Here is a 21,960-nt window from a genome sequence, read left to right as displayed (position 1 = left end):
GGTTTTTTTTCTAACATCTTTTATCTCCTTTGTTGGTTCCCCTCAAGAAAAAGTGACCAATTTCTATCAATCATCTTCTATTAACCATCTACTAATCATTTCTACTGTGGCCAGCAGTGCTTGGTCTCAGCTAGGTCTGGTGGCTGTTAATCCCACAAAATCATGGAATATCCCAAGCTGGAAGGATCACCAAAGTCCAGGTCCTGGCCCAAACTTTGATTTTGGATTGCACACATACCAAGACACATCTTTACTGTGTCTCATGTCCTGAGTCAATGCCAGCAGTTTTCGGGGCTCTGGTCTCTGTCATTGCACCTCCCAAAGTCCCTTCCTCCTGTGGTGAAATAATCTTTTCTCCTTTTGCAACAGCTGCTGGAACAGGTAGAGGTTCACTCAAAGAGATTTTAGAGGTTTTGCTCAAAGGCAAAGCTCAGGCTCCCAAACACATCCCAGAGGAAAACTGCAGCTCCTCAAGATACCTTTCCCTCCTTTCTTCTGCCTGAGTGTCCAATAAAACGCTCCTGAGGATGTCACTGCAAGAAAAAGCAGAACTGTTCCAACTCAGCCCTCTGAGGAGAGTGGGATCCTTCCAAAAATCCCTGCCTGGAGCCAATTTCCACAGTGATTAACCGGAGTTTGCTGCACTGCGGGGAAATTGCCTTTTCCCTGTGAAGAGATTCTGGAAGATTCCCTGCAGGAATCCCTGGGAATGGGAATGTGTGGCTGGGGCTGCTCAGCAGCTGCTGGGGATTCTTTAATGCCCCAAATCCCCCATTCCCAGGGCACACGTGTCCTCATGGTCACACATCTTTCCTTTCTGATGCTGTCACTTGAAATGAATCTGACTCCCTCAGAAATCTGGTGACCAGAGCCGGAGGAAGGTGTTCCACACGTGATAAGGAATAGCATGGAATCCCAGAATTATCTGGGTTGGAAAAGAGCTCCAAGGTCATCGAGGCCAAGCTGTGAGCCCCACCTTGTCCCCACTGAGTGCTACCTCCAGGTTTTCCTTGGACACCTCCAGGGATGGGGAATCCAAACCTTCCTGGGCAGCCCCTGGCAATATTTCACGACCCTTTCCACGGGGAAATTCCTCCTGCCTTCCAACCTGAGCCTCCCTGGCAAGTTCTCCCGTGTATTCCGAATTTCCTGCATTTCCCACGCAGAATTCACTCCTCCTCCTGTTCCAACTCTCTGTCCTTTGTAATGACAAAAAAATTAGGATTGATTTTTAAATCTCTCAAATAGGAATTATTTCTTTTATCGTCCCTCACAATACGGGGCTGCTTCCTGACTCTTGCTGCTGCTGCTGAACCCCACGTTTGAGCTCAGTTTAGCAAATTTTAGGCAAGCACAGGCTAAGGTTTAAGGAAGCCTGAGTTAAATCATTACCCAGGGTGGAAAATGCCACGAAACAAGAAAAGAGCTGAGTTTCTGGGGGTTGAGTTTTGGTTTCATTTGAGCAACAAACCCAAAACTGAAGACAACAAGATAATTCAAAAGCTTCTCTTGCATTTACAGCACAAGCACTGGGCCATGCTCAGCCCAAGATAAGAGTGAATTTTAATAAATTAATTCTGTTTATTCAGACCTCCAAGCGCTACAGGTATGCTGGAAATCTTTTTGCTCCGTGAGATTTACTGGAAATACCATGAAAATATTCCATGTATCATACTTGTTTTATCACTTGTGATCTTACTCAAACCCAAAAATCAAAAATTGCTCTGCTGAAATGACAGATATAATTTTTAAAGCCTGCTAATCTCAAGTTTTTATTGCTTGGCATGAGTTTCTAGGTTTGTTTTTATTTTATTCTAGAGGAAAAAAAAAAAGAGAGGGGAGCACAGAAATTGCTAATGAGCATAATTATGCACTGCCCAGACTGAAAATGCCATCACGGCTTGAATGGCTTGGGGGAAGATTCCAAAATATTCCAAAATATTCCACCTTGTGGCTCTGACAGAAGTTGAAACACTTACCAGGGGTTTTTAGCTGCCTGCCAGCTTCATGTGTAATTAGCTAAAAATAATAAGGGACTGATCAGTAAAAAAAACTGGCAGAGATTTAAAATAAAAAGATGTCGAGTCCACTCAGCCCTCACTCTACAAAAAGAAAATACTGCCAGCAACTTCCTTGAAATAAACCCTTTGAAAATATCCATGGTAATGTGATACACCAGATAGAATAGAGAAGAAAGAAATGTCACTTTTATATTTCTGCTGGTCCATAAATGAGACATCTAAAAGGAGACACTCACCATAAACCTACACTTATTGACTGTTGGATTGATTATCAATTCTATTAATCACTTATTGAATCAATAACCAATTTTTGGTGGGGTACTTGATGTTGCAGCTGCTCCCATACTTCTCTGGGTGCTCTGTCCCCCACAAAAAGTAGAAAACTAAGCTATGACAGGTAGAATTTATTATTATTATTATTATTATTGTGGATTGATTATAGAAGAATTAAGGAAACATGCCCTTCTTATAACCCAGAGTAAATAAGAAGCGATGACGGCTTTTGAAATTAAATATATAATTAAAATATTCCAACCTGGTCTGCTTATACATCTGACCAAGGTAAGAAATTCTAAATAACTAACGGGGAGAAAGCCAGGATTAATAATTGGTTGGATTCAGGATGTATCTGTGCTCCATTTGTACTCCTGTGTAAAAACAGGGAGTCTCTGTGGCCGCTGGGCTCTTTTCTCAGGGAGAAAGATGGATTACGTGGCTCAGCCCTCTTGGCAAGAAAACACACGGCCCCCACATGTCAGCAGAGGAATCCTCATCACCACTCATGTAAAATCTAATCCCTGCCTGTCATGACAGTCTCCAAAACATGGAGCACTCCCTGAACCACGGCCAATTTTTCGGTCCGGGAGCAGCACTCCCTGCTCTGTGTGTGTGTTACATATAAATGCTCCCACTTTTAATGCAGAGACTTTAAAGCTAAGAGGGGCTGGAAATCAGTGGGAATCCCATGGGATTCCTTTGGAGGGCTGATGGAAACTCAAGAGTTTCCACTCACGACAGCACAACCTCGCCGTGCCTCTCCCTGGGGAATTCCCAAACCCAGGAACGTTCTCCCCCAGCCTCATTTCGGGATGTGTGAGTGAAATCCAGGACACAATGGATGGATGGGGCTGCTTTAAAGAAGCCTTTGTCCAAAATTCCCTCCGTGGTAAGTCCTCCCAGAAACACGAGCTGGATCTGCAGCCAGCAGCACAAATATATCAGGATATGTGGTGAGCAGGACAAATGTGGCTTGGCATAAGCAGCTGCAGGGCTGCAGACGTGTGCCCTGATGGGAGGTGAGTGCTGCCTGAATTGCTGCTCTGCTCCAGAGGCACCTGTTGAAATAAAATACAGCCCAGGAGCAGGAGAGGCTGGGCTGATGTGGAGATCATCGGGGGCACGTGGGTGTCTGGGCGTGTGGTCAGCACGAAATAATGGGAATTGTGGGGGTTTTTTTCCAGGTCATCTGAGGGTGCTGGTGGGTTCCCACCAAGAGCCTGGGACTGGAACCAAGGCAAGGCATGGGTCTTCTTCAAAAGGAGAGGAAAAAACCTCAGTCTGGGCCAGGGCAGGCTCAGCTGGGACAGCAGCAGGAATTTCCCCATGGAAAGGGTGCTCAGGCCTTGGCAAGAGCTGCCCAGGGAGGTTTGCAGTGCCCATCCCTGCAGGTGTCACCTGGACGTGGCACTCAGTGCTCTGGGCTGGGGACAAGGTGGCCGTGGGGCACAGCTGAGACTCAGAGACCTTGGGGATCTTTTCCAGCTTTAATCCTGGGGTTCTGGGGCAGAATCTGAATTATCCCTGCTGAATAAATGTGTGGGCTGGTGTGTGCCACAAGGAGCATTTTGGTGCCTGGATCTGTTACTTGAACAGGCAGGCAAGTTCCTGAGAGGTATTTGGCATTTCCTGGCCACTTTGGCACCTCCTCGTCCACCCAGAGCTGGAAAATTGGCAGAGCCTGTGAAAAACCTGGGCACTGAAACACCAGAGGGGAAAATAATTTTATTATTCTTTGCCTCATATGTAGAGGGTAAATTTCTGAGGGTGTCACAGTACTGCTTAAAAAGAAGATTCTCCCATCAGTGGCCTGCACTGAACGTGAGTTTCATGGCCTTGGAATAATTGTGAATTCTCGTTTTCCTCCCCCATTGGCTGTACATTAACACTGGATATTCCAAACTCACTAAAATTTCAGATAAACAGATTATCTGGAATTAAGCAGGTAAAAGAGTGAAGCAGAAGAAAAAAAGAAGTAAGGCTCAAGCTGGGCATGCAAGTTTTTCACTCCTTAATGTTAATCTTCCTCTTAATGAGGCTGAAAACCCACACAGCCTCAGGACCTTGCTCAGCAGGGCAGAGAGAAGAAGCCAAACCATTAAAAAAACTGTGATCTTTAGCAAAATTTTTTTGTTGAGAGTGTCAGAAATTTAGGGTTACCATGCCATCTGAAAAAATATCTTCTGTGTTATTGTTATTGTTATTGTTATTGTTATTCTTATTCTTATTCTTATTCTTATTCTTATTCTTATTCTTATTCTTATTCTTATTGTTGTCATTATTCTTATTGTTGTTATTATTCTTATTGTTGTTATTATCTTAATTGATAAAACAAGAGAACCACCCAGAAAAGCTGAGAACAGCTTTGTTGTCCCTGGACTTTTACAGTTTTCTTTATGGGAAAAGCTTTTAAGAACTCCTAGTCAGGGTCAGCTTTTGTTATTCCAAACAATTTATTACCTGCTCATATCCACATATTTAGATCCATATTGACAATACTCAATTTTACAATGTATTTAGAGAGCTTTATTCAATTGATTAAATGTTATTTCAGTGAGATAAAGAAAATATTTATAGAGTCACAGTGATATTACAAGTACAGAAATTGTTGTCAAACACCTGATGGGAAGGGGAAAGGAAAGGAAAGGAAAGGAAAGGAAAGGAAAGGAAAGGAAAGGAAAGGAAAGGAAAGGAAAGGAAAGGAAAGGAAAGGAAAGGAAAGGAAAGGAAAGGAAAGGAAAGGAAAGGAAAGGAAAGGAAAGGAAAGGAAAGGAAAGGAAAGGAAAGGAAAGGAAAGGAAAGGAAAGGAAAGGAAAGGAAAGGAAAGGAAAGGAAAGGAAAGGAAAGGAAAGGAAAGGAAAGGAAAGGAAAGGAAAGGAAAGGAAAGGAAAGGAAAGGAAAAGGAAAGGAAAGGAAAAGATATGGATATGTTAATTAGACTTTTGCTCAAAATTTCTTGATCCTGGCTGGCTGAGTTGAAATGCCAAAAAGAGGAGTCTGATTTCCCAAACTGCAGAATGTGTAAGTTTTATGTGAAGTGCTTTTGTGAACTAAATTTCACCTACACAGGGGGAAATTTTCTGAATGCTGCTGCACTGTTCTCCATGGGAAAAAAAGGAAAAAAAAAAACCTCACAATTGTATTTTGACTGCTTCAGTAGCCAACGAGTCAGGTCTTGCAAAAAGGAAACAATTACTTGCACAGGTAATTATTGTTTTAGTTTGAATGTCTCTCAGCTAATATTTACTTTTCAAGCAGCAGATTCTGATGCTTGCAGGAGGACAGAAGAAATTTGCTGTAGGCACCTCCATTTGTAAATCCACAGCATTTGTCTGGCTTCTTAATGTAGTCATGAAACTGAATTTATTTTGTCCATTAACACTGGCTTTGCATCTCAGCATATCTGTACAGTGAAAATGAAAAATTAATTTCTGCTTGGAGCAACCTGTGATAAGGAAGGTTCCCTGCCCATGGCAAGGGGTGATTTTTTTAAAGATGAACAGGGAAGTTTTTAAGCACAAAAAGTTGACAGTTTCTGATTCATACAGGTAAGGACAGAAGAGGCAAACAACTTTCTGTAGGAATATATGACATTATTCTGAACTACCAGAGGTCTGGAGGATCTTACTACTCAGTGAGAAGGAACAAATTTCCAAGTTTTTGTTCCAAATGGCACAAAATTTGTGCCTTTTCCAGGGCAAGAATCAGCACCTAAATCAGGAATCCTAAAACACTCAGCACCATGAATCATCCTTTTTCCAACAGTGAAAAAGAAAACATACAAGCACTATTTGTGTTTTATATACATTCAGTTCCTGGTTTTTCTTGCATTATTATGTCTTAAAATATCATGGAACAACCATGGCATTTAATCCATCATAAAAAAAAAAAACAACCTGTATTTAGTCTTAATGTAGCTGTTGCCTTATGGGCTGTGCAAACATTGGAAAAATAAAACAGTAATTCTGTGATAAGCACAACAGGAAATTGGAGGTTGCTGCTGATGAAACTGATATCCAGCTGGTAATCTGAGCAATGCACTCGCTAAAGCTTTCCTGCACTATAAATTTTATTTCCTGGGATGTATTTAATGTTTTTGTTAGATTTTTTTTTGGATAGCACTCACTGGGGGCTTTTCATTTCAGAGTCATCACCGGGGTTTTGTGGTGTGATAAAATAAGGGCTGTGATAAAAGCACAGTGTGGGTGCAGAAATCTAAAGTTTGCTGGTGTTTTAGGGTCAGAACTTCCATGCAACAGAGGCTGTTGGGAGACAGCACCCTAAAAGGAGGAGGGGGCTTGAGCAGTGCCTGCTCTTTACAAAGACCTTGGTAACCCCCAAGCTTGGTGTTTGTTCAGCTATTTCATTAAAAACCAGCAAAAAACCCTTCCGGAAGGGAGCAAGGAGGGAAAGCAGCAGTCAGAGAAGGGGAAATGTAATTCCAGAGCAACGAAGCCTTTCCTCAAAGTGGAGACACTAAAGGCTACAGGTATTTTGTGAGCTGCTGGTAATGCCTGAAGCTGTGATAGCCATTCCCTGGGGGCTGAGATGTTCATTAATTCATTTTGTACTCAAGTGCAGCAGTTGATGAGAGAGGAATCATCTCATCACTCAGTGCAGCTGAAGTGCTGCTGCCTTTCATGAACTTACAGCTCTGGGCCCAAATCCCAGGATCCTGGAGTGCCAGAATTCCAGAATCCCAGGATCCCAGAATCCCTGAGACTGGAAAAGCCCTCCCATCCCATGGAGTCCCACGGCCACCTTGTTCCCATCCCACAGCACTGAGTGCCACGTCCAGGTGACACCTGCAGGGATGGGCACTGCAAACCTCCCTGGGCAGCTCTTCCCAATCCCTGAGCACCCTTTCCATGGGGAAATTCCTGCTGCTGTCCAACAGACATTGTTCCAGCGATCACATCTGCTTTGGCTGGTTTCCAAAATGGTGTTTTAATTGCTTCAGTCTCAGCAGAGAAGCTTTGGAAGTTTTGTTCCTATGCCACTGAGATCCCAGGTGGTGGATTGGGGTTTTCCAAATTCACTGGGCAGGGACTTAGGGATTTAGGGTCCCTCCCAACCCAAACCATTCCATAATTCTATAATTCTAAGATTTCTGTGGTCAGAAACTTTGTAGGACCAATCTCCCCGGAAACTGGTTCAAGGCAGAGTGAAGTATCTTTTTGGAAATTTTGTTATAAACCAAACGAATGGAAAATGGAGCAGAGAAGACCCAGATGAGTACATTCTTTTAAAAAGTCTGAAACCACAAATTAGAAACTTCCAGATGGAATTAGGGACTTCCAGATGAGCACAGAAAATCATCATGAACATGTAATAATGAAGTCAGGGAGACCAAGACACAAAATAAATGCAGTTTACCAGGGAAACCAAAAAAATATTGGATGTGGGAAAACACAGGCAGGGAGTGCTCACTTGGATCCCTGTCCTGAGGTAATGTCCAGTCCCAAGAACTGAGCAGAGAATCGATTTGCTCCACCAACCTTAAGACATCAAATTATACCTGAAACTGTAAAAAAATCTGTGTCCTCTTGCCAGAGCTTCTCAGCTATTTCTGTGCCACAGGAAAAGGGCAGGAGAGGATTGAACATGGACCCAGGACCCTGCCAGAGCATCAAATGTTTAATAATTCCCAGAACTGCTTCATGGTGTTGAGAGCAGAGGGGAGATGGTTCTGGAGGGTTCCAACAGCAGATGGATCTGCTAGAGGACAGGGAAGTGGAAAAGCAGAAGGCGTAGAATTATAAAATATTGAATGGTTCGGGTTGGAAGGGACATTTAAAGATCATTTTACTCCACCCCAGCCATGGCAGGGGCACCTTCCACTGTCCCAGGCTGCTCCAAACCCCAGTGTCCAACCTGGAACTGGGACACTTCCAGGAATGGGATAGCAAAAAAATATCATCAGGAGTTGGATGGCAGCAGGGCCTGCTCTGCTCACCTGGATGTGATCCACCCTGTCCAACACAGAAGGAGTCCATTAGAGGGAATTCAGGGGAAAAAAATATAATACTAATTTTAAAACATGTCAATAACCAGAGATAAAGAAAGAAGGTTTGCAAAGAAAAATTTGAATGAATGGGAGAAGAAAACATGGAAATAATATCTAGAGGGGGAAATAGGAATAAGCATAATAATCAGTTAAATATTTCAGAGCTTTTAATTCGTTTACACAAGCCTGTTAACATTAGCAGGAATTTATGGTTTATTTCCAATTTATTTTTTTAAAAATTTGTAACAGCCAAATTAGACCCATGTGACTGAGAGAAGTTTAAAATTTTGAGAGCAAGATTTTGATTTGTCTCTTTTGGGAGCTCCTCAGAAGAGAACGAGTTGTTTTTGCAAAACACCACTACCACAGGAACCTATAAATCTGTGAGGGACACAAGATTATATTTTATCTGTGCTTCCAGGGAGAAGTCACCACAATCCATTTGCATCAAAACTGAAAGCAGGGTTTGAAAAAAAAAAAATTTGAATGAATGGAAGAAGAAAACATGGAAATAATATCTAGGGGGGCGAAACAGGAATAAGTGTAATAATCAGCTAAATATTTCAGAGATTTTAATTTGTTTACATGGGTCTGTTAACATTACCAGGAATTTGTGCTTCATTTCCACTGTATTTGTTTAAAAACTTGTAAATTAGATGTATATGATTGAGAGAACTTTAAATTTTTGAGAGGAAGATGCTGATTCGTCTCTTTTGGAAGCTCCTCAGAAGAGAACGAGTTGTTTCTGCAAAACACGACTTCCACAGGAACCTATAAATCTACAAAAACAACATTTTATTCCAATCTGTGCTTCCCGGGTGAAGTCACCCCAATCCATTTGCATCAAAACTGAGTCCAACCTGAGTGTCAAACAGCACCTGAGATTCCTTTAGATGGTTTTTTTCTGTCGTCCCTCGTGGCTCAGCTCCAGCCCTGCTTCTCTTCCCTCCCCAGTTTGCTGCTGCTGGAGTGAAAAACCCTTTAAAGAGCAGCCTGTCACACATTTGGCTCCTTTTAGGGGGCTTTAGGCTCTTAACCCGGGCTGTTGTTCCTTTCAGTGACACAGCCAGAGGTCACCCACCCCTTTTGTCACCCCGGCTGGAAAAGAGCAGGAGGTTGCAGTGCCCACAAAGCTCCTTTGTGCCCCAACCCAGCAGCTGAAACACTTCTGAGCCCCCAGGTTGTGCCAGGCACTGCCCAGACCCTCCCCTGGTGACAGAGCCACTGTTTGCTGGGTCACACACACACAAATAAAAAAAAAAATAAAATAAAACCTTCAAGGGTGGGTTAAGAAGGACTGGGATGCTCTAATGAGGTGCTGCTCGCCCAGGAACGAAGGGACTCATGCATTATACATGGTGGCTGCAGTGATGGGAATTGTTCTGCAGCTCCCAGGAAGGGTCTGAGCCCAACCTGAGCAGCTCTGAGAGGTTGGGAGCCACCCTGGCCATCTGCACAAGGAAGGATTTTAGGGCTCTCAAAGCCCTTGAAGTGATATGGGGACAAACTTGATCATTTTCAGGCTCTGCATGAGCTGATTTCTTGCCTGGGGATGATCTGTGCAAGAACCTCAACAGATAAAAAAGGAGTAAATCTCCACAAAACACTCTGCATCCCCCAGCAAATCTTCAGCTCCAGCTGCGAGGCAATCCTTCCAAAATGCTTGAAAAGATCTTGACAATCACTCAAAATACTGATTTTAAAAAAAACCACAGCTGTGTATGAAATTACTGCTGACTGTTGGCATTTACCGGCGACGCCTGGCCGAAATTTCAAAAAATGAATTAAAAATAAGAGTGAGTCAGTGGGTTGGGGTGAATTGGGTGAATCCACCCCTTTGCCACCTGCCCGAGGTACCGACGTGGCTTTCAGGACTCTCCCTGAGGTTTTGTTGTCCTGTCTCAGCCCCATAAATGCTGGTTTATGTCACGAGGCACCGAGAGGTGAATAAATGTCCTGTCTATTAGTGAGTGCCAACAGCAACTTGGTGGCAACAAAGCCTCAGTTGTTGAATTATTTATGAATGCCAACGTTATTCATTTAGTCCTGGAATCCTGGGGTCTCTTCTGTTTTGTTTATGCACATGCACACACATTAGAGGTGTAATTTATATCTAGAAATCACGAAGAGGAGAAATCTGGAATATTTCCCTCTGCAGTTGATGGAGCTCAGTTTACTCCAGAGCCACATGACCTCGTTGTGTGCAAAGCCCTCTCGCTGCTCATTTCAGAGCAGGATGTCTGGGAGAAGTTACCAAGACACGATTGATTGGAGCATTTTCACGTGGCTGTGATTTAAATATGGCCAACTGCAAAAGAGAGAAACTTGTGTAGATTACTCAAGTTATCCAAAATTTTTCTGCCTTTTAAATTTTTTCTTTCTACTCTTAGTTCTCTTTAACAGGAATTTTTCTTCATTATATAGTGGTGGATGAGACAATTCTGAGTCTCCATTTAAATTTTTATATTTGGAACTGTAAGAACTGCGGGCAACAAACTCCAGACCTTCAATTCCCTGCTTTTTTCTGGTGCAGAAAGAGGATTTTTTTTCAGCTTTTCCATGTATTTCCTTCATTGCAAACTATAAACTCAGGTGTCAGAACATCATGAGCCACCCTCAAAGAGTTTACCATCCATGACACAAAATTTTGCTGCCACTTCTGGGCTTTTCCTTTATATTTGTGGAGAATTTCATCTTCAGCTTGGAACAAAAAAATCAGTGAATGCTCTCCTTGTGAGCCAGGAGGAGCAGTTTCATGTTTCCATATGTTTAAACTTACAGGGAAGAGTTGCTAATGGGATTTTTTTTTATTTTTTTTTTTTGCTTAATTCCTTCATCCCTTTCTTGTGCCCAGCTTTGTTGCAGAACTTTGGATTCCCTTGGATTGACTCTTGTTAGAAAAGTCACCTCTGCCTTGGTGCCCAAAGGCTCATATTTGTTTATTAAAATGCTCTCAGGTCAATATTCTGCAAGCATGGGATCCCAGGCAGGATTTTCCTGTAAGTTATTGGCATTATGCTCAATAGCATGATCCTGACAGCAAATTTATTGTGACTTTGAACACCCTGTCAGGCAGCACCTCTCCTTTAGGTCAGATTCTGATTTTAGTGGAATTAAAGGGCAAAACTCACCCTTGGACAAGAGCATTTCACCCTGGTGGCTCCCTGAGGCTCAGCATGGTTTGCACAGACACCCCCTTTTTTTTTTTTTTTTTTTTCCTCCTGTTCACCTGATTTTCTCCCTTTATTTATTTTTCCACTCAACCACATCCAACTTCTCCCAGCATTGTGGGATTTCTGGACGTTGTAGAAAGAATCCATGGATGCACCTTCGGTTGTATGACAACCAATCAAGCCCACAATTAATATTTTTTTTTTCTGTTTGGTTAAGTTGAATGGCATCTTAAAAAGTTCCATCGTGTACAGTAATCATCATAATCGTGTGGGCAGCCCCTTCCCCAATTCCTTTTCCCTTGACTTTTGCCCTTTTTTCTTGATTGATAAGTGACAGCTTTGCATCCTGGGCCTTGGAATATATATTTACAGTAGTCTAAGAAATTTGTCCTTAATCAAAGGAGGCTTGACTTGCCAGCACATCTTTAGAATATTATTGAGTAACTCATTAAAATGTTAATAGCTTCTGTCAGGATTTATTGATCCTGATGTCAGCTTTTCTCAGAATAAGAAATAAAGCTGATTTTTATCTTATCTTCACACCGTGCTGAGTGATCAGGACTTAAATAGAATAATGAGAAGGGCTTGAGGAGAATAATCAGCATTTAGGCAGCACTTGTGCCAGGGCTGAATGCAGACAGAGCCCTCCAGATCCACGAGTGGATTTTCTGTGGTGTGTGAAATACTGGGGAATGCAAGGAAAATGAAGAGAGGAAAATGAAGAGGACATTTTATCTGGAAGAGTCTGGCAAATAATTTTTCTGCTGAAGCAAAGAGAGGAGATGCAATAACATAAAATGTTTCTCTTGAATAAAACCTGTGGATTCTTTCACAGTTTAGTAAAATAAAAGCCTGAGCCCCCTTGTTGTTCAGTACATCTTCAGTTACGCAATAAATAATGACAAAATTCTACTCCACCGAATTTCTAGAAGGCAAACATTTGATGTTGTCAACATTTTTTGGGGAATGTGTGGCACGGGATGAAATCCTCACTGAAGGAGAGGGAAGGAAAAGTGGATTTTTCCAAATTTCTCATCTCAGCATCTTTCCCAGCAGTTGTCCAACAAGAGGAAAACAGCAAATCCCAGGCTGAGCCCAGCAGAGACAGCATTGTCAAGGGTCAAGATGAATGAAAAAAATAAGAGAGAAGAATCTGTCTTTTATGTCTTGCTTTAAAAATTATGAACTCAAGACTTTCCTGAGTGTAGCACAGCCTGAGCTCTGGATTTCAGCTCGTGATGGGAGATTTGCTAATTTAAAAGGACCCTGATATAGAAAAATCTTTTTTTTTTTAATTATTCCCTTAAAAATTTATTTAAATAGCTGCCTTCAAAGCAATTCCCTCTGAGCCTGGCATGTAGGGGTTGTTTCCCTGGTAAATACCTGGAAGGTGAGAGGAACTCACTGGATGTAGGATTGGGGCTTTGAAAATGGGCTAAAACCTCACCTGGCTGCATTTGTGCTGCAGTGAAAAGCCTAAAAATGTAAATGTCTCCAAGAAAAAAAAAGGCTCAGCCTTCTGATACAAGAGATTCCTTTAAATCCTGTGCTCCTGTAGCACAGAAATTAGAATTAGAATTAGAATTGGAATTACAATTAGAAAAAAAATACAGAATTAGGAAAAAGAAAAGTGGGGTTTTTTTGTGATTTACGTGTAAGGGTGAGAGCTACAGCCAAGAGCGTGGTGAACTTCAAAAAATGCTGGAAAACTTCAAAATTATTACTTACTATTATTATTATTATTATTATTATTATTATTATTATTATTATTATTATTATTATTATTATTATTTTACAACATCCTGAGAGAAGCTGGCTCCTAAATCAGAATGCACTGTCTGGATATTTTGAGTAGAGTCTGCAGTCAGGGAGAATTTATAGGAGTTTTAGCCATGAGTGGTATTGTTCTGGATTTATTTAACTTTACCTTTTCATCAGATTAGCCAACATAACAGGGCTATGAAATTTGGCCCAGCAGCCAGATGTCATCACGTGCTCAGTGCATTTTAATCTGGCATTTCCAGTATTCGAGACTCAAATATGTTAAAAAACCCAAAATGATGCCTCGTTTATGTGACTGGCAGCTCTGATTTTCATTAACACTTTTTCCTGTGACACTTGCCAATAAATCCTGGAATTACTTGCATTCCTCTAAAAAAGGAGGGAGGCAACAGCTGTGAGGATGCTGACCAGAAATATTACTTGGTGTGTGATAAAGAGCATGAAATCTGGTTGAATCCTTAATATAACATCTTAATTTTTATGTATAAAGTGCATAATTAGTAATAATTTCCCAGAGTGACGCTTATATACGAAGAAATTCAATATGCCTGTAAGTAATTGCACATTTTTGTGCAATCCTGTTCAATATATTCAATATAAAAGTTGCTCGTATGTGGAAATGACTTTAGGATCAAGGTCAGGATTTTTATGGAGTGATTTGAGATTCCTCGGGATAAAAAATGCCATCTAAATGTAAAGATACTGTTTGTTAGGCATTAGTGCTTTACAGACAGTAAATTTAATGGGCCTGATTTTCATTTACCTTTACAGTCAGATGAGGGATCTATTTTGGAAAAGTCACCACTGTGGGGAAAGAAAAACAATAGGCAGGAAATTGCTAATGTTAATGTGATGTAAAGTCAAGCAACCATTTCCAATCTCGTTTAAACTTTGATTCAGGCAGGGCCTGGAACCTGCGCTTCATTTTAATCATGTCAGCAGTCCCAGCAGTGGGGAGAACACTTAAAATTAGGATTTTTTTCCTGCCTGCACAGAGGCCTCAGTCAACAGACTCCAAAATACATTAGCATTTCTCATCCCAACTGCCTGTTCTCTTAATGGATGGATGGTCTTCTCCCAAAACACGGGCATGGAATGGATATTTAGTGGAGCAGAAAAACTTCCCCGTTGGACTGGGATGGGGAGGGGAATGCTCATCCCTGGAAAGAAAGAGGGAATCTCAAGGGAAATCCCTGGTGAGGTGCTCTGAGGAATCACAGGGCGCTCACACTCCTTCCTTAACTGGGATAAACACTTAAAACAAGAAGGAAGGAATTTTTTTTCCTGAGGTTTCCCTGCCTTCTCCTACCCCCAGGAGACTTGACTTGACTTGTCTTCCACAGAATCCCAGAACAAGCCAGTCTGGAAGGGACCCTCAAGGATCACCCTCTGGGTCAACAATAAATAAATGATAATAAATAAATAGTGAATAATTTCATCAAAGAACTGCCCCCAAATGGGGGAGAGCCAGAGGCTCCCTCCGAGCTGCCTCCCTCTCAATGGTGCCATTCAAATTATCTGCATTATTGGTCATTTTAAGGATTGATCTTGCCAGAGAGCTGCTTTGAGTGTCTGCTGAAAAAACAATGTCCCCTTGTGCCTTGGATTTAAAAATAAAGCGCCCATTCTGAATTTCAGAGCACGTATTTATAAATAAGACACGCTCACAGTCCATATTTTGCACTTTCAGTTTTTTAAGCGCTGTGTGATCTCGAATTTGATGGGCTTTGGGTTTTTTCCCAAACACAAAGATCAGAAAGAGCCATTTTATGCTGCTTCTAAAGTAATGATGTGCAAGTTAGTGTTCTGCACGGCCATTCATGCACGAGTAGAGATATTTTTATATATTGTGAATATGTGTTTATCCTTCAAGCTCTAAAAGGCTGCTCACAACAGGAAATATTTACACAATCCTTCAGGCATCTGCACTCTTTTGAAGAAATCATTAAAATAAAGTTTGCTTCTGACACTCAGGGACTTTAAGGACTGTTGCCTGTTTTGGGGGCTCTTGGAAACTTCTTTTTCCCCTTAAAATTGGCACGATGCATTTAGTTAGCTTATATATATATTTTTTTATTTATTTATATATACATATACAGGTATTTTCCTAGTAGAAAGTAAAGATTGTATGTGATTATGGCTAAAAGAGAGGACTGAAAAATGTCATAAACACCTTCCTGCATGATCCAGGACAATTTTGCAGATGTTAGGACTGAATCACAATTTTCTCTTTCTTAGAAATGTCCCTGGATGTCGAGCAGGATCCAGGCCATGGGATGCCACCCCTGTGATTTCCCTGAGTTTAACTTTGTGGAATTGGGATTAAATTCCACTTTAAATGCCTCAGGTTCCTGAAAATTTATCATATTCCATAGTAAAGGTTGGATTATTCCTTGGGTGATCTCGCAGCTGGATGCAGAATCCTTTGGTGTGACAGACGAGGAGCTCTCCCGGGATGTTTCTTTCTCCCAGCCCAATTCCAGCAGGGAAATGAGGACCCTGGGAGACTCTGGGAATGCAGTGATTATTCCCACTCTTGGATCTGCTGCAGGTTTGTGATCCCAGCCTTTTTTGTCGGGAAGAACTTGAGAAATCACAGGCGAAATCTGCAGTTGAAGCAAACATTTAATTGGAATTTGATGGGGTACAAAACATTCCATGAATGAGTGAAGGAACACTCTAGACCTGTTATATTCCAGGCTTCCACGGAAAATCCACAGCTTGGAATATCTGGATAGATGCTGTTAAAGTGTTCCTTTGGGATGTTATTGATGTAGGAATTTGGTCCAGTGTCCTCTCCTCACCACGAATTCCTACCCTTGTCAGCCCCCAATGTCCATGGAAACAGAATTTTAAAAGCTCCCCAGTTTAAATTCCAAAACACATCTTTGCCTTCAGTCAGTAATTTACTTATTTTGATCTCTGTATGAATCTGACTCACAGCCACCAAAGAAATGCTGCTGATAAATATTCAGCTGAACATGGCATGGCCCACTTGGCTTGGCAATCATTCACTCCCCCAGCCCAGCTTCACAGCCTTGGAAAAGAATTTTCCAAGAGAATTTAAAAACAGTTTGCCAGCAAAGAGCGTGAGGATTGAGATTTCATGGAACGCAATTAGAGATGCGCAAATACTCCATGATAAAAGTATTGCAGGGAGTTTTTTTGTTTTGTTTATTCCATCTTCTTTAGCTAAAATTTGCTTCGGGAGTTTTCCACTTTCCATCTGATCCAAAAGGTCGGATTTGAAGTGATTCTCAATGAGAATAGCAGGTCTAAAGGGGCAGCAGGAATAAACTTACTTGGTGAGAACAAACACCTTGACAGAAGAGAGAATTTCTCTTTGAAGGGGACTATTTCCCAGGGAGTCTGGGGTATGAACAATTACAGAGCAAAAATTTCTGGGAAAGCCTGGGAAACACAACTGGATCCGTTCTGGGAATGCTGGCTTGGACAGAGGGCAGAGTGTTGGGTGGTCTGTGTCCTGAAAACACTTTGAGATTCCGTGCCCATGACCTTGAGTACCTCAGACCAAGGAGATCCTAAAGGGATGCCCCATCCCTGGAATGATTTCTGGTCAGGTTGAAGGGAGCTCTGAGGGCCTGATGGAGTTGAAGAAGTCCACGTTCACTGCAGTGGGGACTGCTGACCTTTCAGTGCCCCTTCCAACCCCAACCATGGCTCTGTGTCACTCATAACACCCAGTGATCCATCCAAGCCACTCAGGGAATTTAATAAGGTGCTTTTAAAGTCATTTCTCTGCCTCTTCTGGTTGCACTGATGAGGCAGGATATAAACACAAACTCCTCTGGCTGCTTACAGCACCCAAGCAGACAGAAGAGATGCTGGAAAAAGTCTGATGGGGTGATTTTTTTTTTCCCCCTGCATCCCATAAAAAGTGGTAATTGACATTTTAATGCATGACATGTCGCATTCCTTCATAACGCTGCAGTAATTGAATCCACGTGAAACTGGAGTGCTCTGGGTGACCCCGGAGTGTGCCACACACCTGGAAGCAGTGAAGTTCAATTAATATGTCATTGCTACTAATAACAGCTACTACTGAGAACCTCCAGCCAGTGGCTGCTCCAGGGGAAACAGTAATCCTTGGATTTGGGCAGATAATGTACAGTAAACACCAAGGAGCCATTGTTTACATGCAGCGCTGCTTTGGATCAGCACTTAAAATCTTGCTCTCTCACTAATTTGCTTTCTTTCTTTTTTTTTTTTTTTTTTTTTCTGCACTGAATTCCACCATTTAATTCACTCCTGCTCTACATTTGTCCAGCTCGGTGTGCAGAAATTTGCAGCTCCTAAAATAAAATCAGCTGAGGGCCATTAGTGGACTGAATCAAACAGAGCTGAGACAAAGGTTCGTGCAATAAAAAGGGGGCATAAATCACACATTGCATAGAAAGAAAAAAAAACTGTGATAAAATGGCCTTAAGGATTTGATTTAATCTGTCAAAACCCAGGAAATTTAGAGTGGAGAGTTGAGAGCCTTTCCTTTACTTGGCTTGTTGTTAAAATCAAATTATCAAAAGTCCTACATGAAGGAAATGGATGTGCACACACAAAGAGCCTGAACATTCCCTCCATTAATTTACTGGTCCAGCACAGAGGTTGAAATTTTCCTTTTTTTTTATTTCAGCATCAGGTCTGATTTCACTCCATTGTGGCTCTGGAGACAACCTGTGTGTCCCAAGTGCTGAACCTGAGAAATTATTAAACCACTTACCCTGAAGTTCATAGGGAGTCCAAACTGACGGAGCTTTGAGCAACCTGGTGGAAGGTGGAACTGGACTTTAAGGTCCACTCCAACCCAAAACATTCTAGGATTGCTTGTGAACCCACAGTATCCCTGTCCTGGCTGGGATTACGGGGCAGGATATTGAGTTTCAAACATTGCATCACTTGGAAAAGCCCCCATGGAGTGAAAACACTGAAGACCACGGTGGTGATTCATGAGGAGTTTGGCCTCTTCACAGATCCCCTGTTTGCAGCATCAGACCTGTGAGTTCCTATTGGTGTCGAGGCAAATCTCAGGGGAGTTGTAGTTCCTGCCTGAGTAATCCCCAAAGATCCCGATTTTTATTGAAAATGGGGTTGAATTTGTGCAGAGCTCCCCTCCTCCCCCAGCACCTCTCATCACCACATCTATTTTATTCCTCCGACCACGCTGGGCTCTCATCTCAGATTTGCCTGGGATTTATCTGTCAGCTTTATCTCCTCCTAAATTCAGTTCAGCTCTCCAGCTGATCCTCTCAGGAATTCCTGATAAATAATTTTCCCTGTGTTTTTCATGCTCCTATTTCCCCTCGCTTTGCTTTTGTAAATCTCAGTTCCAAGCCTGCTCCAACTGACCTGAAATGCCACATTTATGGGGTTTAGAGCCTAAATTTCCCCAGTGATGGTGGGCAAAGCACCAAGAAAGCAGCTGGGACAATATTTCTCTCATATAAATTTGACAAATTTAGCTAATTCTGAGATCCTCTCTGGTGGTTTTTTTTGAGCTCTCCAGTCCACGCTGCATTTTTGAGGGTCAGAGGCATCGGTGGAATCAATCCCACTGTATTTGCACTGCCCAACACTCCCAATCTATTCAGGGTAAACATTTCTCTGCCAATCCCCACTGCAGGAAGCTTTCCCAAGATATGTTAATGGCACCTCTCCAGTGCTGGAAAAAACACACAGCAGAGAAAGCTGGGGGATGAAAAAAAGAAATATCAAGAAGGTTCTGGCTTCAAAAGGGAGGAAAGAGGAGAAAAGTACATTCAGAATTTGTCTTTTAGCTGGAGGAGAAATCAAATAATTTCTGAAGCCACTCAAGTGACAAAGGGAGAGTTTGGAGACAATTTGGACCAATTTCTGTTGGTGCAGGGAATCTACTGATTTCTTCCCTCAGAAAATGAATGTGTTGGGAGACTTCAAGCCAAGGGTTTTATTTAGCTGAGGTTGGTTTTATGGAGAAATCAGTATGAGAGGAGATGATACCGGGAATTTTTGGAAATTCCCAATAAGTAGTGCAAGAAAATATAGGAATAACTCCATATATTTGTCTATAGCAACATGAAATTTTCTCCTGTTTGGTTGTTTGCTTGTTTATTTTGGTTGTTCTGTTTTGGTTTTTTTTTGTTTGTTTGTTTGTTTGTTTTTTGGGCGGAGGGGTTGTTTGGTTTGGTTTAGAGGTTTTTTTTTAATAGATAGGAAAACATTTTTGAAAATTACTGATGTTCTACTTCCTTGGAAATAATCCAAATCCCAACAGCATTTCCAAACTTTTAAATTGCTCTGGGATTAGGCTCTTCCAAGGAGAATATATAAAATAACTGAGCAATAGGAAGTCACAGGGAGATTTTGAAGGGGTACTAGGCTGGTTCTTGGATCCCTTTTTCTACCTCAGACATGAACATCGTCCTCCTCCTGACATTCCCTGGCTGGAATTTTCTTTTCATTTTTGTTGGGTTTTGGTTTTTAGTCTTTTTGTTGTTTCTTTTTATTTCCCCTTTGTTTAAGTTTGGGATTCTAAGAGAAAAAGCAAAAGGAAGACAGAGTTCTAGCTCAAAGTCTGGAACAGAACACCATTTTCCCTCATTTTTCTGTGAGTGATCCTGAATTTATGAACTGAAGGGAAGGTTCAGTTTTCTTTGAGGGATTTAAAACTTTCATCTCCATCTTTTCCACAATTAAAAAAAAAATTGTGGAGAGAGGTGCCCACACTGGAGCAGGTTTGCTGGTAAAACCTGTGACCCTGCAGGACCCCCAGGCTGTAGCAGATCCTGCAGGACTGACCCCATGGAAAAATGATTAATTCCTGAAGGACTGACCTCATGGAAAGGGATCAGTTCCTGCAGGAATGACCCTATGGAAAAGGAATCGATTCCTACAGGAGTGACCCCATGGAAAAATGATCAATTCCTGAAGGACTGACCTCATGGAAAGGGATCAGTTCCTGCAGGAATGACCCCATGGATATGGGAGCAGTTCCTGAAGGACTGACCCTATGGAAAAAGGGAGTAGTTCCTGCATGAATCATTCCAAGGATAAAAGGATCCAAACTAGAGCAGTTCTTGAAGGACTGAGCCCATGGAAAGGACTCACACTGGAGCAGTTCCTATAGGACTGACCTCATGGAAAAATGACCAATTTCTGAAGGACTGACCACATGGATAAGGGAGCAGTTCCTGCAGGAATGACCCCATGGATAAAAGGATCAGTTCCTACAAGAATGACCCCATGGATAAAAGGATCTGTTCCTGAGGCACTGACCCCATGGATAAAAGGATCTGTTCCTGAGGCACTGACCCATGGATAAAAGGATCAGTTCCTACAGGACTGACCCCATGGATAAAAGGATCAGTTCCTACAGGACTGACCCCATGGATAAAAGGATCAGTTCCTGCAGGAATGACCCCATGGATAAAAGGATCAGTTCCTGCAGGAATGACCCCATGGATAAAAGGATCAGTTCCTGCAGGACTGACCCCATGGATAAAAGGATCAGTTCCTGCAGGAATGACCCCATGGATAAAAGGATCAGTTCCTGCAGGAATGACCCCATGGATAAAAGGATCAGTTCCTACAGGACTGACCCCATGGATAAAAGGATCAGTTCCTGCAGGACTGACCCCATGGATAAAAGGATCAGTTCCTGCAGGACTGACCCCATGGATAAAAGGATCAGTTCCTGCAGGACTGACCCCATGGAAAAATGATCAGTTCCTGAAGGACTGACCTCATGGATAAAGGAACCCCAGCTAGAGCAATTTCTACAGGACTGACCCCATGGAAATATGAGGAATTCCTGCAGGAATGACCCTATGGAAAAGAGATGCACCTGGAGCAGTCCCTGAAGGAATGACCCCATGGAAAAGGAATCAATTCCTACAGGGCTGACCCCATGGAAAAGGGATCAATTCCTGCAGGTCTGACCCCATGAAAACAGGATCAGTTCCTGAGGGACTGACCCCAAGGAAAGGGAGTAGTTTGTGAAGGAATGACCCCATGGAAAAGGGACACACTCTGGAGCAGTTCCTGATGGAGCTGCCCCTGAGCCACTGGAAAAATCGAGAGCATTTTGAGCCCAGGAAGAAGGAAGGAGTGGGGAAAAGGACTTTTTTAAGACCTACTTCTTATTTCTCATTATCCTACCCTGGTTTGATTGGAAATCCATTAAGTTTTTCCCAAGTCAAGCCTGCTTTGGCTGGGACAGCAATTCCTGAGCGTTCTCCCTGTCCTTATCTCAACCCAGGAGCTTTTCATGATTTTTTCTGTCCAGCACCCAGGCAGGGCTCACCCACCACCAGAGGCTGTGGCTGAATCCCTCGGGACAAAGGAGGCAGCTGAGTCTGGATATTCATCATTGGATTTTGTGGATAAAACAAGGACACTTTCTGCTCTTGGAAGTGGAGAGGGAGAAACTTTAATGCATTTGCACCGTGTATTCCTCCCTAATTCCTTGCTCTTGGTGGGTTTTGAGGTACAAATTTCAGGATCAGTGCCCAAAGGCCAAACAGATCATTTTAGAGGGCAGCATCTTCTGGGTGTCTTCCCAATGGAGACAGAGACTGAACTTGGGTCATCTTTTGTTAATTAAGATTGAACCTATCCCAAACTCTCGTAATAAAACATGGAAACCTTGATGATATGAACCCCAACTAAAGAAAGAAGGCAAGAAAAGATGGAAATAATAATGAGGAAA

Source organism: Cinclus cinclus, chromosome 2 (genome assembly GCF_963662255.1).
Source record: "Cinclus cinclus chromosome 2, bCinCin1.1, whole genome shotgun sequence".
Taxonomy (NCBI): Eukaryota; Metazoa; Chordata; class Aves; order Passeriformes; family Cinclidae; genus Cinclus; species Cinclus cinclus.
The sequence above is the reverse complement of the archived record's forward strand: the minus strand, read 5'-3'. Positions refer to the sequence as shown.